At 38.9% G+C, this 17,372-nt stretch overlaps 1 protein-coding gene across 50 annotated transcripts in view; it reads left to right on the top strand.

The window, feature by feature from the left end:
* Ptprd (protein tyrosine phosphatase receptor type D) overlaps nt 1-17,372 on the top strand; it is a 2,343,620-nt gene that overhangs the window by 229,501 nt on the left and 2,096,747 nt on the right. For all 50 annotated transcript variants that reach the window (XM_045148487.1, XM_045148550.1, XM_045148541.1 and 47 more), the window contains exon 2: nt 12,881-12,934. The gene's annotated coding sequence lies outside the window, so the exon portion shown is untranslated. The remainder of the gene's footprint in view (nt 1-12,880; nt 12,935-17,372) is intronic.

Below are 17,372 nucleotides of genomic sequence, written 5' to 3'. Positions count from 1 at the left end.
GAAGCAAATTCTACAATGGAGAGTGAAGTTAGCACCAGATAAATGGGATACCATTGTTATTTTTACAGAGAATTTAATAGAGGTAGGCCCTCATGTAGCCCACAACTTGTGGGAGCTTGGTAATGGAGAGTGCGCTTAATTTTGTATATGGTTCTGAATTGCATCCCTGCTCCAGCTATATGTTCCATTACACTGAGCAGATCAGTTAGCCAAATCAAGAGCAGTTGGTTTCCCACATGGCTATGTGCCATTATTGCACTTGTGTGAGCAACCTGTCAGGTTGTGTGCTGCTGAGTAGCTTAGACCACGACCTGCTTGGACAGATATTGATCATTTTCCTCCAGTCTCTCATATAGCACCTTCTGGCACTAGATGAGCTAACTCTCTGGAGTCTTACTCTCTTCCAGGTTCCAGCCAGATCACTATATGTTCCATACTAATAGCATATGGTATCTTCATCAATAGGGTCTTTCCACTAACCTTTGGTGGGTCATCAAATACTCTGGCATAAATCTGTCTTCTTTTGGGAAAACTTGTAGTTCTCTCTGATCAACAGATCATTATTTATGTTAGCCACTTACTAGTAATGGTAGTTACAGGTTAGCACCAAAGAAAGGAAAGAAAAAGATAGGTAATATGAAAGAGATAGAAAAGAGAGAAGAGGGAGAGAGAGAGGAGAGAGAGAGAGAAACAGGAGACGATTAAAGTCAGTCTTAATTATACCCTCTCCAGGGCCTTGAGATTCAGGTGTTCCTTCTAAGGACCTAATGAAGGTTCACTATTTAGTCTGTCTTTTAGGATGTAGAATTTTAGGGTACCATTGCCATATGGGTCTAGTTTTGTGTCCCCCACCTCTACCCTTACCCACCCCTCCTGCCCCACCCACCCTATTGTCTGGACACTGAAAATATAAAGACATGAAACCACACCCACCATATGCCAAACAAGAATTTTGATATATATGCATTCATGCACAAGTGTTTTCTTATTTTCTATGCAGTAAGTGTTTATTTTTTTTCTCATTTATTTATTTATTTATTTATATTTTTTTTAGATTTTTTTTTTAATTTAATTTATTAGTTTTCTTTTCAGTAAATACAGGCAGTTTGGTACCATTATTTAGGCTCATCTGTGATCTACCCCCTCCCATTAGACCCTTCTTGTTATTGAAAATGGGTCATGCATTGTGGAGTTAGCCCCCAGTTATTAGTATGATAAATGTCTCTGAAAATCATGACCCAACATGTAACTCTGACATTCTTTCCGGCCCCTCTTCCGCAAGATTTCCCTGAGCCATGTTGGGTTCATTTTTGGTCTGCTTCAGTGCTGAGGTGTTGGGGGCCTCTGAGGCTCTGGCTCTCTGATTTGGTAGGAGTTGATTTCTCTGCATTGATCTCCTTCCCCTTTGTGCTGGTATCCGGTTCACAGGAAAACATCACCCTTGCTTATTTCGCCAGTTGTCCTTAGTTTCAGTTGGGCCCCTTCTGAGGTATGTTGGGGCAGCTCTCTTCTTAGGATCTGCATCTATCTGGAAAAGAGAAGCAGATTCTCCAACGGAGAGTAAGTTAGCACCCAGAAAATTGAGATAACACTTACTTTTTTGACAGACAGTTTGATAGGTGTAGGCCCTCTTATACCCCGTGATTGATGGTAGCTTGATATTGTAGAGTGGGCTTGTGTTTGGGTATGGTTCTGACTTGTTTCCCAGCTCCAGCTAAGGGTCTAGTACCACTGAGTGGATCAGTTAGCCAAATCAAGAGCAATTGATTCCTCACCATGGCTGTGTACCACTCTTGCACTTGTGTGGGCATCACATCCGGTTATTTGTTGCTACTTAGGTTAAACAATGTGTTGCTTGGACAGATCTTGGTCACTTCCCCCAGTCGCCTATGTAGCGCCTTCTGGCACTAGACACGCTGACTGTCTGGGGACTGACTCTCTCCTGGCTTCCAGTCATGTCATTCCATTTTACGTGTCAGCTGCATATGGAGTCTTCAGCAATAGGGTCTTACCACTGGCCTTTGGTGGGTCATCAATTACTCTGACAGAAGTCTGTCATTGTTTTGGGAAACCTTGTAGGTTTCTCTGATCAAAAGCTCATTGTGGATTGTAGGCCCAAGCTGGAAGTGGGGGTTACAGGTCAGTGTCCACTAAGAAATTGAGGAAAAAGATAACTAATATACAAGAGTTAGAGAGGAGAGAGATAGAGGGGAGAGGGGGAGAGGGAGGGAAAGAAGATGTAGGAGATTTAGGTCAGTCTTGATCCTACCCTCTCCAGTGTCTTGTGGTTCAGGTGTTTCCTGTAAGGGACTAGTGAAGGTTCAGTCATTTGGTCTGTCTTTTAAAAAGTAGAATTTTATGGTACCATTGCCATTTGGGTCCGGATTACTGTTTTCCACCCTTTGATTCCTTCCCCGCCCTCCCATCCATCTTATTGTCTAGTCCATGAGGTGCTTGCTGGGTATGTAAGGCATCTTGGGCAAATTCAGGTTAGGTGTTGCAGATGAGTGAGACTATGTGTCGATTTTTTTTCTGTGATTGGGTAAGTTCGCTGAGAATGATCTGCTCCAGGTTCAACCATTTTTCCTCAAATTTCTTTATGTCGTTTTTTCTTACTGCTGTATAGAATTCCATTGTGTAGATATACCAAATCTTTGTTATCCATTCTTCTAATGATGGACATCTGGGTTGATTCCAGCTTTTAGCTATTACGAATTGAGCTGCTACAAACATGGTTGAGCAAATCTCTCTGGCTTTTGGTTTGAAGGTTTTAGGGTACATGCCCAGTAATGGTATAACTGGGTATAACAGTTATATTTCTATAGTCAGCTTTTTCAGGAGTCTCCATATTGCTTTCCAAAGTGGTTATACCATCCTGCATTCCCACCAACAGTGAATGAGTGTCCCTGCTTCTCCACATCCTCGCCAGCATTTATTTTCATTTGACCTTTTGAAGTTGGCTATCCTTATTGGGGTAAGGTGGAATCTCATAGTTGTTTTAATTTGCATTTCTCTGATCATTAGGGATGATGAACATTTTCTTAGGTGTGTGTTTGCCATTTGTATCTCTTCCTCTGTGAATTGCCTGTTTAACTCTGTGCCCCATTTTGTGAGTGGGGTATTTGTCTTCTTATTGTTTAGACTTTTGAGTTCTTTGTAAATTCTAGAGATAAGGCCTCTATCAGTTGGATAACCTGCAAATATTTTCTCCCACTCTGTGGGTATTCTATTGGCTTTGTTTATTATATGCTTATCTGTAAAGAAACTCTTCAGCTTCATATGATCCCAATGGTTGAGTGACTGTTTAAGAACTTGAGCCACTGGGGTTTTATTCAAGAAGTCTTTTTCCATTCCTATATCATGGAAAGTACTTCCTAAATTTTCTTCCAGTAGTTTTCGAGTTTCTGGTCTTATGTTGAGGTCTTTGATCCATTTGGATTTGAGTGTTGTACATGGTGAAATGTGTGGATCAAGTTTTAGTTTCCTGCATGTGGTTATCCAGTTTGTCCAGCACAATTTGTTGAAGATGCTATCTTTTTTCCAGTCTATATTGTTTGGGCCTTTGTCGAATATCAAGTAGCTATAGTTGCTTGGCCCAAAATCTGGGTCCTCAAGTCTATTCCATTGGTCTATACTCCTGTTTATATGCCAGTACCATGCTGTTTTTATTACTATGGCTTTGTAGTATAACTTTATATCGGGTATGGTGATGCCACCAGAGGTATTTCTTTTGCTGAGGATATGTTTGGATATGCGAGGCCGTCTGCCTTTCCATATGAAATTTGAGATCATTTTTTCTATGTCTGTGAAGAACATTGTAGGGATTTTAATTGGAATTGTGTTAAATCTATATATTGCCTTTGGTAGGATTGTCATCTTCACAATGTTAATTCTGCCTATCCAGGAGCATGGGAGGTCTTTCCATCGTTTCAAGTCCTCCTCAATTTCTTTTTTGAGAGTTTTTTTATTTTCATTGTATAGATCTTTTACTTCCTTGGTTAACGTTATTCCAAGGTATTTTATTTTATTTTTTGCTATTGAAAATGGGACTATGTCCTTTATTTCTTTTTCTGTGTCTTTGTCATTTGCATACAGAAATGCTTCCGATTTTTGTGCATTGATTTTGTATCCTGCTACTTTGCTATAGGAGTTAATCACCTTCAGGAGTTTTGGGATGGAGTCTCTCGGGTCTCTTACATATACAATCATGTCATCAGCGAATAGAGCTAACTTAACTTCTTCCTTTCCAAATTGTATCCCTTTTATTTCCTTCTCCTGCCTTATTGCTTGGGCTAGGACTTCCAGAACTATATTGAAAAGCAGAGGTGAGAGAGGACATCCCTGTCTTGTTCCTGATCTCAATGGGAATTCCTCCAGTCTCTCTCCATTAAGAATTATTTGGGCCTTTGGAGCTTTGTATATTGCCTTTATTATATTAAGATGTGAACCGGCCATGCCGATTCTCTCCAATGTTTTGATCATGAAGTGATGTTGTATCTTGTCAAAGGCCTTTTCTGCATCTATCGAAATGATCATGTGATTTTTATGTTTAAGTTTGTTTATGTGGTGTATTACATTGACAGATTTTCGTATGTTGAACCACCCTTGTGTTCCTGGAATAAATCCCAATTGGTCAAGGTGGATAATGCTTTTGATGTGTTGTTGGATTCGGTTTGCGAGAATTTTGTTGAGGATCTTTGCGTCTATGTTCATTAGGGAAATAGGCCGATAGTTTTCTTTTCTTGTGGTGTCTCTGCCTGGTTTTGGGATTAGGGTGATACTAGCTTCATCGAAGGAGTTGGGTAGTTTTCCCTGTTCTTCAATTGTGTGGCACAGTTTTAGGAAGATTGGTTTGAGTTCTTCCATGAAGGTTTGATAAAATTCGGCTGGGAATCCATCTGGTCCTGGACTCTTCTTTTTTGGGAGGTTTTTTATTACTTTTTCAATCTCCATGAGCGTGATGTGTTCATTGAGGTGGTTGATCTGCTCTGAGTTTAGCTTTGGTAGATGATATGCATCCAGGAATTTATCCATCTCCTGCACATTTTCCAGTTTTGTGGAGTAGAGGTTTTTGAAATAAGTCCTGATGATTCTGCCGATTTCACTGATGTCTGTTGTAATCTCTCCTTTTTCATTTTGAATTTTGTTAATTTGGAGTCTCTCCTTTTTTTGCTTGATCAAATTGGCCAGAGGTTTGTCAATCTTGTTTATTTTTTCAAGAAACAGGTCTTTGTTTTGTCAATTGCCTTAATTGTTTCCTTGGTTTCCAATTCATTAATTTCTGCTCTGATTTTAATTATTTCCTTCCTTCTGGAGCTCTTTGGGTTGGATTTTTCTTGTTTTTCCAATGCCTTTAGGTGGATGGTTAAGCTATTGATTTGGGATTTTTCTGTCTTTTTTATGAAGGCATTGAGTGCTATGAATTTTCCCCTGAGGACTGCCTTCATTGTGTCCCACAAGTTTTGGTATGATGTGTTCTCATTGTCATTCAATTCCAGGAATTTTGCAATTTCATTTTTTATTTCATCCACTATCCATTTATTGTTTAAGAGTGTGCTATTCAGTTTCCAGTTGCCGTTGAGGCTCTTGTTGGTTTTTTTGTTGTTGATTTCTAGGAATATAGCATTATGATCTGATATCATGCAGGGAATTATGTCGATTTTTCTAAATATGTGGAGGCTATCTTTGTGACCCAGTATATGGTCTATTTTAGAGAATGTTCCATGGGCTGCTGAGAAGAATGTGTAGTCTGTGGATTTGGGGTGGAAAGTTCTGTAGATGTCTGTTAGGTCTAAGTGCTCTATGGTTTTGTTGAGCTCTCTTACTTCCCTGTTGAGCTTCTGTTTGGATGATCTGTCTATTACTGATAATGGTGTGTTAAAGTCCCCAGCTATGATGGTGTTGGTGGTTATTTCTGTTTTATTGTCAAGTAGGTTTTGTTTTATGAACTGTGGTGCCCCTGTGTTTGGTGCATACAGATTTATGATTGTAATATCCTCTTGATGGATTGTTCCCTTTACAAGTAGGAAGTAGCCTTCTTTGTCTTTTTTGATTGTTTTTGGTTTGAAGTCAACTTTATCTGATATTAATATAGCTACACCTGCTTGTTTCTTATTCCCATTTGCTTGGAATATTGTTTTCCACCCTTTCACCCTGAGGAGGTTTCTGTCTTTAGTGGTAAGGTGGGTTTCTTGAAGGCAGCAGATTGAGGGGTCTAATTTTTTGATCCACCCTGTTAGCCTGCGTCTCTTGATGGGTGAATTAAGGCCATTAATGTTTAGGGTGATGACTGTGAGATTTGATTTGATCCCTGTCATTTTGTGGTGGTAGAGGTGTGTTGGCATTTCCATGGAATTTTTTTTTTTTTTTTTGTATCTACTCTGGGTTTGATTGCTGTGATCTTCTTCTTGTAGGCATTTGTGTTTGGTTATTTGTTTCTTCTCTGTGGAGAATTTTCTGGAGTACTTTCTGTAGGTTTGGTTTTGTGTTCATATAATTGTAAAGCTGAGTTTTATCATGGAAAGTTTTCCTTTCACCATCTATTATAAGGGAGACTTTTGCTGGGTAGAGTAGTTTGGGCTGAAAGCCATAGTTTCTTAGAGTTTGGAGAGTATCATTCCAGGCCCTTCTAGCTTTCAGGGTTTCCATTGAGAAGTCTGAAGTAATTCTGATGGGGTTTCCTTTGAAAGTGGTGTGCTGTTTTTCCCTAGCTGCTTTTAGGATTTTTTCCTTGGTGTCAATGTTTAGAGTCTTAATGATAATATGCCTTGGGGAGTTTCTCCTTTGGTCTAGTCGGTTAGGAGTTCTGTTTGCTTCTTGAATCTTGATGGGCCTTTCTTTTAAGAGACGGGGGAAGTTTTCTTCAATTATTGTGTTAAATAAGTTCTCCATGCCTTTGGTCTGAAATTCTTCTCCTTCTGGTATTCCAATGATTCTGATATTAGGACGTTTAAGTGTATCCCACAATTCTCTCATGTTCTGTTCACAGGAACTTTTGAACTTACTGAAATTTTTGGACTCTCGAACTGTTTCTTCCATCCTGTCTTCCAGATCAGAATTTCTATCTTCCACTTCGCTGACTCTATTCTTGAGAGCCTCTAGTGAGTGTTGGACTTGTTCAATTAAGTTTGCATTTTCTACTACTTTCCTATGTATCACTTCCATCGCTTTGTCCAGCTCCCTTTTTGTCTCATTTTCTGATTTTCTTGATGATTCTTGGAAATCATCCTTGCATTTCTTTATGTTTTCATTTAGTGTGGCCAGCTGATTTTTAAGGTCCTCTTTTTTTTCATTCTCCCTCAACTCTCTTAGCTCTCTTTGAATTCCTTCCAGTGTCTTATCATATTGCTCTAGCTTAGTGATGGTAGCATCCATACGATTATCTATCCTTTGTAGCTTTCCTGTCAGATCTAGCAGTAGTTTGGTCAGGGTTGCATTGTTCATTGCTTCCACTTGATGTTCTGATCCTAAACACTCTTCTATGTTTTGGTTTGTTGTGATCCTTGTTGGACTGGGTGATCTGTCTGGATTTTCTTCCATTTCATTTTTCGTGTTATTTCTTTTGCGCTGTGGTCTACCCATGTCAGTGTATGGGCAGGTAGGTGGGTGGAGCAGCCTGGGATCTAGCTTAATGCAAATCCAAGGCATCCTGGGGCAGTTGTACGCAGCCTGGGTTTTTGCTCACTCTTGCCAAAGCCGCCTACCTATAGCCTGGCAGGGGCACCAAAGTTGCCTGAATTCTCACCCAGTAATGCACCTAAGCTGCCTGCCTTTGAGCTTGAAAGGGGACTCAGGTAGCAAGCCCTGAAGGTGCCTAGATTCTGGCTGGGTACACTGGGGTCTGTTAACAGTCTGTGCTCTTCTGCCTCAGGGGTGTGGGGGATGGGTGGCGATGTACAGGTAGAGGATGGCACCTGCGCTGGCGCTAGTGACTCAGTGTGGACTTATGTGGCTCTTGCTGTGGGACTGGGCCCACTGCACGTGCAATTGTAGTGCAGAGGCAGATGATGTGGGTACGGAATCAGGACACAGCAGAAACTGACCGGCGGCAAGTGATGTGAGAACAGCAGGGCGTGAGGGGAGGGGGGGCAGCTAGGAGCGCAGGGCACTGTGGGATACCGTGGGGTGCTCTGGACTCACAGGGGGGGAGGGGGCGGATCACGCGGGGGGGGGGGTGAGGGGGTCCAGGGGGTCGTGGGTCGCGCAGGAGGCGTGGAGCACGCTGAGGTAAGATGGAGTGCTGGATGCTGCGGGACGCTGCAGGGCAGTCTCGCGGCGGGGGTGGGGTGCACGGGGGGGCTCGAGGAGCGCGGGGGTGGGGCGCGGGGAGTCTCGGGGCACGCGGGGGGGCGCGGGGCACACCTCGGCGCCCGGGCGTTGGACGCTGCGGGGCGCTTTGAGCGCCCCTGTCGCGTGTGGGTAGGGAGCGTTGGGCGCGCTGGGGGGGGGATGCGGGGGCGGGGCGTGCGGGGGGGCTCGAGGCGCGTGGGGGTGGGGCGTGGGGGTCTCAGGGCGCGCGGGGGGGGGGCGCGGGGGTGCGGGGCACGCCTGGGCGCCCGGGGCACGGGGTGCTTGGGGCGTGCCTGCTGTGTGTGGATAGAGAGCAAGGAACGCGCGGGGGGGGTGGGGCGGGCGTGGGGTGGTCTCGAGGCACGTGGGGGTGGGGCGCAGGTGTCTTGGGCAGTTATTCGCCATGGGCGGGGTGGCGGGGCGTGGGTTGCGGGGGTGTGTGCTTCCCTCTTTTATCCCAATCTGTGCCCTCCGTCTTCAAAAAGTTCCTAATTTCCCTTGAATACTTGCCTTTTTTTCCCTCGTTGTTTGTAGTGCAGCTAGGCGGTCGCCATCTTGACCGGAAGCCCCCTGGTGTTCTTCCAGTAAGTGTTTATTTAGACATAATTTATACCATGATGTTGACTGGAAAGGTATTTTTGATGACCAGAATTAGAGTTAGAAAAGATGTGTCAATGTGTACATATACTCACATGCTTGTATCTAAATAACAATGATTACACTTACATTTATTATTTTTAAAATTAAAATGATTTGAAAATAAAACAGTAGTGTACCACAAATTGTTTAGGAAAAGAGGAATTAAACTTTTCTTCACTTTTAATCACATATGCTAATATTAATATATTTAATACAAAAAATGACCCATTTAATTTTGCATGATATGAATGATTCCTAGTAATTAGCAAAGAGTGAATACCTGGCGGATATGACCTTGTTCACAGTGGCAGAATGTTTAGTGGGTGGTGCTGCATACCACATAAAGGACAGTGCTTCACTGTGTGCATATGTGTTTGTCATCAAACTTTCAAGTCATCAAAATTTCAGTTTGTACTTCAAAACACCATGCCCTAACACTGGTTTTAGCTTAAAAAATAATAAAAAAAAAAACTGTTCTTACTTTAAAAAATCTAGAGAAAGTATTTCATGATAAGAGATCAGATCACTGCACTGGCACATATGAATGGAAATTGTAGACATTCTATAGTTAGAAGCTTTTAATCTTGTTTCAAAGAAAGAAAGAAAGAGATAAAGAGAGAAAGAAATAAAGAAAGAAAGAAAGAAAGAAAGAAAGAAAGAAAGAAAGAAAGAAAGAAAGAAAGGAAGATGATAGATAGATAGATAGATAGATAGATAGATAGATAGATAGATAGATAGATAGATAGATAGATAGAAGGAAATTGGAGGGGGAAAATACCTGCAGGAAAAAATAAAATGTATTCACAGACAGAAGTCTGATTCTTGGCTAAGCCAACTGAAAAAGAAGGACAGACAAGGAATCTTAACAACAGAAGATGGCAAGCAAAAGAGTGAGACAGGTGGTGTGTGAAGGAGACTATGACTATGCTGAGGAAAGGGAATAGGAAGAAAGAATGCTGAGGAAGATGAGTTTTGTAGCACAAAGACAAAGCAGATTTTATTTTCCTCCATGCTCTAGGATAAAACTTAAGGATCTAAACAATATTTTTAAATGGCTATGCTGTTTTAATGACACTGCAGTTGTATACACTCCCAAGGATTCTAACTGTGTCTTGAAACATTTCAAACATATTGATAACAAAGCCAAAGATTAGAATCACTATCAGTCAGAACCACAATATTGTTGTGTGTGCCATGCCAGCACATTCCTTCTCCAGACCTGCTACAGAACAGCATGTTCTTTTACCTATCGATTCATCCTGAGCATCCTTCTCCCTCAGTAAATGGATCACAGTGACCAGACAGGAAGCTACCCATCAACACCCCATTTTATGCATGGGAAACACATACTCTTGATTAGTGTCCTTAAACTCCCATCCTAAGACATGAAAAAGTACAAAATTGACATTAGCTTTTATCCACTGAGATTTAATCTACTTAAGTGGATATATTTTTGTATCTCTGCAAAAAATATTTTTATACCACTTGAAATTGAGAATAAAAACATACTTTGATAAAATTATGGTGTATCCATTGATCCTAATATTAATTTCTTAGTTGGAAAGCAGCATAGTAACATGAACTCTTACCATTAACCAGATGTTATATTTAGTCTAGGATATGTCAAGGTCAATGAGACATCAATTTTGCCTTCATAGATTACAATGTTTTATTCCAGATAACAATGATTAAAAAAGCTAGTGCACTGATTTTGCTGCAAATATTTTATCTTCTTTTTGGAGTGTATGTGTAGAGTAAGTTTGGTGATATCATATGTGTGTAAGTATATACTTATGTGTGTGCAGATGTTCTCAGGGTACTGAGGAACTGAAGCCTGGCTGATTTAGCCCTTCATGCTTACGCACCACTCCAGCTCTCAACTTTTTCATTTTAATATTAATTTTGGCATTTTGTTTTTAATATCCTGACTTATTATTTTAAACACTGTGTTTGGTAATACTTTTACATTTTACATAACTTTTTATTATAATGGAGTTTGTTACCATAAATTATATAATTATATTTACATGTGTAAATTTGAATATATCAAATAAATATTTATTGAGAACTTTCTCTGATCCATAACCTATTTAGACTGAGAGGTTTTCATCACTGTTTAACAAGAGTATTTCTTTTACAAAGTGCCTTTATAAGAAATAAACCATGCAGATATAGCCACATGATCCATGATATAGACAGGGGTCAATATAACCTGATGGTCTCCTGGTGAAACACATGTGATGTCCATAGTGATCAGCTGATTAAACAGACAGATGCTTAAGTTTATTTGGGCCAGAAAGACTGCCTACTGTCAAGTAATTAAGCACTGCCCCTTTAATTGCAATTTATTCAAGGAACCACAATGTATTGATCCCAGGTTATACTTATGCCACAGCAGTGTCATTATTTGACTTTGTTTTTACAGCTTCAAAAGGTTAGGAAGCTGGAAACCACCATGAAGGAAAGCATCGACTAGCTGAGTTGCTAGCAATGTGTCAGTCTGGCTGAGAATCGATTACTATATAAGGAATTATATTAAAAAATAGGAAAAATAAAAAAAAAGAAATTAAAAAAATCATCTAATCATATTTATTCCCTGATTGTGAGCTATTGCTTTGCTATATCACATATTATTTAATAATTACAAAACACCAACAAAAGCAAGATGAATAAATATGATCATTGTCATTTAAACTAACCAGCAGCTTAGAGATATAAATTCTGAAGAAAACAAATACTAAACTGTGGTTAAAAATCTATCTGACTCCAAAGCACATATTGCATGATTTTTGCAAGGTTTTTGCACACTAACCCTCCCATACTATTGTAGACACCTAGAAATATGATTTATTCTGGTGAATTTGTGAAAGCATAATTAATGCACATTAAATGGTGTTTCCAATTTGGTTGCTAAAATGAAAAAAACAAGAATTTCTAATCATTCTCACTTTTGTCAATGTTATATATTTTAAAAGCCAGGCTATCTTTTGTGGGCAATTGTGAGCATATAGTACTGTGGTTTGATGTGTGTGTTTTGTGTACTCTTGTGTGTGTGCAGACATACATGCCCATGTGCATGCAAGTGGAGGCCACAGTAGAAAGTCAGATGTTCTCATCTATTGTTTTTATGCTTTATTTCCTTGAGACAGAATTTCTCAATAACCCCCTTCTTTATTTTTTTTATTTTTATTTTTTTAGTTATGTATACAGTGTATAGTCATGTTGCTACCATCACTAGCCTTCTCCCTGCCCTGCCCCCTCTGCAGGGACCCTTCTTGTTGGGGAATATGGGTCATGCATTGTGGGGTTAGCCATCAGTTATGAGTAAGAGGAAATGTCTCTGTGTATAATGACCCAAGTCACATTGGCTGAGCTGTGTGCCACAGTGATTGTGTAATCCCCCACCCACCAACACGCACATACCAGACGTGTATGTGCCCATACCTAGTTTTTATGTGGGTGACTAGGACTGAATTTAGGCCTTCTCAGACTGAAACATATTCTTTACCAGCTGATCTATGTCCCTTGCTGTTTATATTTTGTTTTGTGTTGTGTTATTTTATTTTCCCTGCAGAATTTAGTTAAAGAATGTATTCAAAATACTTGGTAAGATAATTCTTGTAGATTCTAACTTTTCAATTCAAGCTGTCTCTTATGCATAGTTTCTGAGTAAACCTATGTAGCAGGTCAGTTATCGCAACTTTCCAAGAATCCTACTTTTACCTATAACTGGGCTTAGTCTAGATTTTGGGACTAAATCTGAGTGATAGTTGAGAAATGTGGAGGTGCTAAGTTTCTTTTTGTTAGTTTCATTCAGACCAACTCTGTTTTTAATGGTTTGACCTTTTGCCTCTCTATATAGTTTAATTCAGAAAATAAAAATGAACAACCAGTTATTATAAGTAATTTACAAGAACATGGTTCTAGTCCAATCTCCTCATTTTTTTTGCAGGTGAAGAAATGACGGCATGAACAAGTAAAGGACCTGTCTGAAAGTCCACGATTCGTAAGTAGAACCAGCATATCTAGTCAGATTGCCCAGTGTGGAGTATTCCTCATTGCATCACAAGTTTTTCACTACAAACAAATGCCAGATAAAAATACAGTAAACTGTCTTCCACCCTTTGATTCCCTCCCTGCCCTCCCATCCACCTTATTGTCTAGTCCATGAGGTGCTTGGTGGGTATGTAAGGCATCTTGGGCAGATTCAGGTTAGGTGTTGCAGATGAGTGAGACTATGTGTCGATTTTTTTTCTGTGATTGAGTAAGGTCGCTGAGAATGATCTGTTCCAGGTTCAACCATTTTTCCTCAAATTTCTTTATGTCGTTTTTTCTTACTGCTATATAGAATTCCATTGTGTAGATATACCACATCTTTGTTATCCATTCTTCTAATGATGGACATCTGGATGATTTTCAGAGACATTTATCATACTAATAACTGGGGGCTAACTCCACAATGCACGACCCATTTTCATTAACAAGGAGGGTCTAGTGGGAGGGGGTAGATCACAGATGAGCCTAAATAATGGTACCAAACTGCCTGTATTCACTGAAATGAAAACTAATAAATTAAATTAAAAAAAAATACAGTAAACTTAAAAATTTCTGTTAACATTCCTACTTATACCACACTTAACATGAATAATTTTAGAGAACTTGGAATAAATCATCCTTTTGGAGAATTCTTTGTAATTAACTTTCTGATATTGCTTTTTAGATAAGACAGTGTAGCTTGTGAGATGGAATATGGAAAGAAAGACATTAGCATCCATTTGAAGGACTTCTTTTTGTGTCCTGTGTACATGAGGTAAACCATCCCATCTAATACTGGTAAAATATTGTATTAGAGGTGGTTTTTCCCTATAATAAGTAATTCAAGGCCCTGAAACAGTTCATAATTTATCTAAATATGCAAATACTTTAAAGCCAAAGCTACATTTATATTATCAATTTCTTGGGTTTAAAAGATTTCAATTTTTGGTGCTATGCAATTGAATACTTGAGTAATAACAAGGATATATATCAATAAAATAGTGCAAAATCATGTCTAATGTAATATATTTGTTGGTGATAGCAAATAAATCGTGGCGACAAGAGAAAAGTAGGAAATAAATTATCAACATGGATTGACACTATACATCTCTAAGATTACCTGTACTTTTGCTATGGCCCAGAACTGTAAACAGATTTGAAGATTGTTACCACAAGATACATGAAATATAATTATATCTTAAATGTGGGGAAAACATTGACAACACACAGGTACCAAGATATTACAGGCAGATATCGACAACTTGTCAAGTAAAATGGAAGAAGCATTCAGAAGGGAGAGGCTTTAATTTATCTACTTTACCATTAAATGTATGCATACAAAAGTAAATGGCATTTTGAGCTACATGAAAAACATTTGTATAGAGTTACAAAAAATCATTTCATTTTAAAAGAAACACAGAAGCAAAGGGATGGGAATAAATGAGGGCATGTTGAAGGTAAGAATTAACTTAGTCACATAATTTGATAAGGAAGAAGGGTTGTTACTTCAAAAGATTGAGGTGAGGTTGTTGGTGAAGTCTTTGAAGACTGTTTAAAATAAATAAATAAACTCTGTAAGTAAGAAGTGTTGGTGTTGTTACTTGTTTTCCTAATATGCTTAGTGAAATAATCAGGACTGTGCTTTGGAAACTGTGATTGTGGGACCAAATGGTAGAGGCCAACAGTGGTGGCACATCAGTAGGAGATGTGTGAAAACATCCATGAAAAATAAAAACAACATTCATTTACAAGCTGAGGGAAGTCGTGAGAAGAGAAACAGAGAGGATGGGTATGCCAGAGCCTCTAGCCACTGCAAACAAATGCCAGACAGATCCCAGATTCATGTGCCACTTCGTGCATCTGGCTTTATGTGGGTAATGGGAATTGAACCCAGGTTATTTGGCTTTGCAGGAAAGCACCTTAAATTTTGAGCCATCTTTCCAACCTGAAAGCATTCATTTTATGTCTTCTATTAAAGATAATAGGGTTCTCCTTCCTAAGTTTTTACACTTCTCGCCTTTCCATAGTGACTTTGAGGAAGATCCAATACCTTTTCTTCCTTTAAATTGTCCTCCCTAAATTTGTGTTGTTCATCCATGTAGAAAATCCCTGTAACAAGACAAATAGATACCATGCTATCTTTTTTATTATTTCCTAGAATCTTATCTATTGTTGGAGAATGTCTTTTATTAATATTAATTTGTTTACATTAAAGCAGTCATATAGCCAAGGCTATCCTTAAGCTCCTGATCCTCCTGCCTGTACCTCCAGAGTGTAGGATTCACATACATCATGTTTGCTACCTCTTGATTTTTGGTCCAAGATATATATATGTGTGTGTGTGTGTGTGTGTGTGTGTGTGTGTGTAATTTGTACGATTTCATTAAATTTGTATATTTTTGTCATGTAACCATGTAACACTACATATCTGCTAACTTATCCACTCTGGATTTAAACCCTGACCCTTAGATTTAAACATTGCTCCTTAGAGGAAAAAAAAAAAAAAAGGAACATGTATTTTTTTTCTTCTGCTCTAAATCTAGGCTATCTTACCCAAATGTTCCTTTTTTTCCGTTGTAAGTTTGTTCAATATATATACATATATAATTCTTATCATTTAAGAGCACAGTACTTGATACAAGTGTAAATCACTCAACTCTGTAAGCTCTCTCCACTATTCCCTTCCCCTGCCCTTTGTTTGTTCATGTATCTAATGAAAAGATGAGTCTGTGCCTGAGGTAGGAAAAGAAGGCACTGGCACTTCATCTATAAACATAATCAATATCTAAAGATATAATCAATGTCAAAACAGGCTAATCTTGTCCATGGCTGGCAGAGTAAATATTTGTGAGGATACTGTATTAGTTTGTAACACACAGTGCCTTGTCTTATTCCTTCATTTATTTACAAAAATACTGTCAGTTAAAATTTACATTTGGACAGATGGAAATCTAGCTTTAAAGTTTGGCAATTATATCAAGAATCAATCCTTTGGCTGCTTGAATGGCACCTGTCAACCAAAAATGGAGAGTTTGGGCTGTTCTTGAGCTGTGACTCTGGACCCCTAATTGACATGGTGCTGGAGCAAGTATGAGTTTCTCAGCATTGATTCCCAGCATGGCTTTGAAATGGCTATAAGAACACAATGATGTTCTACTTTGAGTCCTTGTTTCATCCATTCTTAATCGAAATCCCCATATTCTAAGGAATATTAATGGGGCTGGAGAGATGGATCAGCAGTTAAAGGTGCTTGCTTACAATGCTTGATGACTTGTTTCAATTCTCTGTTACTAACAATAAAGCCAGTTGCACAAAGTGGTGTATGATTCTAGACATCAGTTGTAGTGGCAGGAGGCCCTAGAACACACACACACACACACACACACACACACACACCTTTTTCTCTCTCTCTCCAATTCTCTCTTGGATAAATAAACAAATAAATAAACATTTTAAAAAGTTTGTAAACATAGAGAGAAATAAAGTATGAGTAATACAAAACATTTGTTCATATTTCATACATACAAGTTTAAGGGAAATATTTCTACAAAATAAAATGCTATACATTTGCTCATGTACACTATTTATACATAAATAATCTATTCAAATTGAAAATAAGTTTATAAATATTATTTTTGTAAGTGATAAGTGAAGACTTAATTGTACTGTGTTGAATTCTCTCTCTTTCCATAATCTATCACATATGTACTCATATACTATGCTTGTATGTATGTATGTGACTCTTTTACATTATTTTCTGTAATTTATAATAAAGTATGTATACCATATGTGATGTGGGGTGAAAGGATTGTATTTTACAAATGGCAATATGCTAACAAATTAATGTAGTACTCTTCTTGCATCTAATGAGCCAAAAGAAGAACACTAGGTTTAAAGATTATGCATCAAAAGGAAATGTAAACAAGCAATTAATAACCATCCAAAGTCTTACAAACAGCAAGATTTGCTTGGGTTGTCATTGCAAACTGAATGACCTGGCAGGGTCTGTCTGAAAACTTGTTAACTTGGAAAGTGACTAAATACTCTGCATTGAAAATCATCTGACTCTTGATTTCTTTATTGCACATCTGGAAACATTGCATCTGTGTGTCTGTAGACAATGATTCCATCACTATTGCCAGGTTCCAAAACCCTCGTTGTCCTTTACAGTGACTTCTAATATCATTTCCCAAAGTCAACATCAGAATTTCTTCCCATTCCTGTGTGGCTTTACTTTCATGTGTCAAAAACAGCTCTTAACAGTGGCTAGCATATGTGCTGACTTTTACTCACTCACCATTAATGGAAAAAATGCCTCCCTTTCTCTTTCATTCTTTTGGCTACTAATCCCCCAAGCTTCTGCCTTAGACATTGTGTAGAACACTTTCCTGGATGTTGGGGTAGCATTC

Source organism: Jaculus jaculus, chromosome 1, assembly GCF_020740685.1.
Source record: "Jaculus jaculus isolate mJacJac1 chromosome 1, mJacJac1.mat.Y.cur, whole genome shotgun sequence".
Taxonomy (NCBI): domain Eukaryota; kingdom Metazoa; phylum Chordata; class Mammalia; order Rodentia; family Dipodidae; genus Jaculus; species Jaculus jaculus.
Note: the sequence above shows the minus strand (reverse complement) of the source record. Positions and strands in the feature narration are given on the sequence as shown.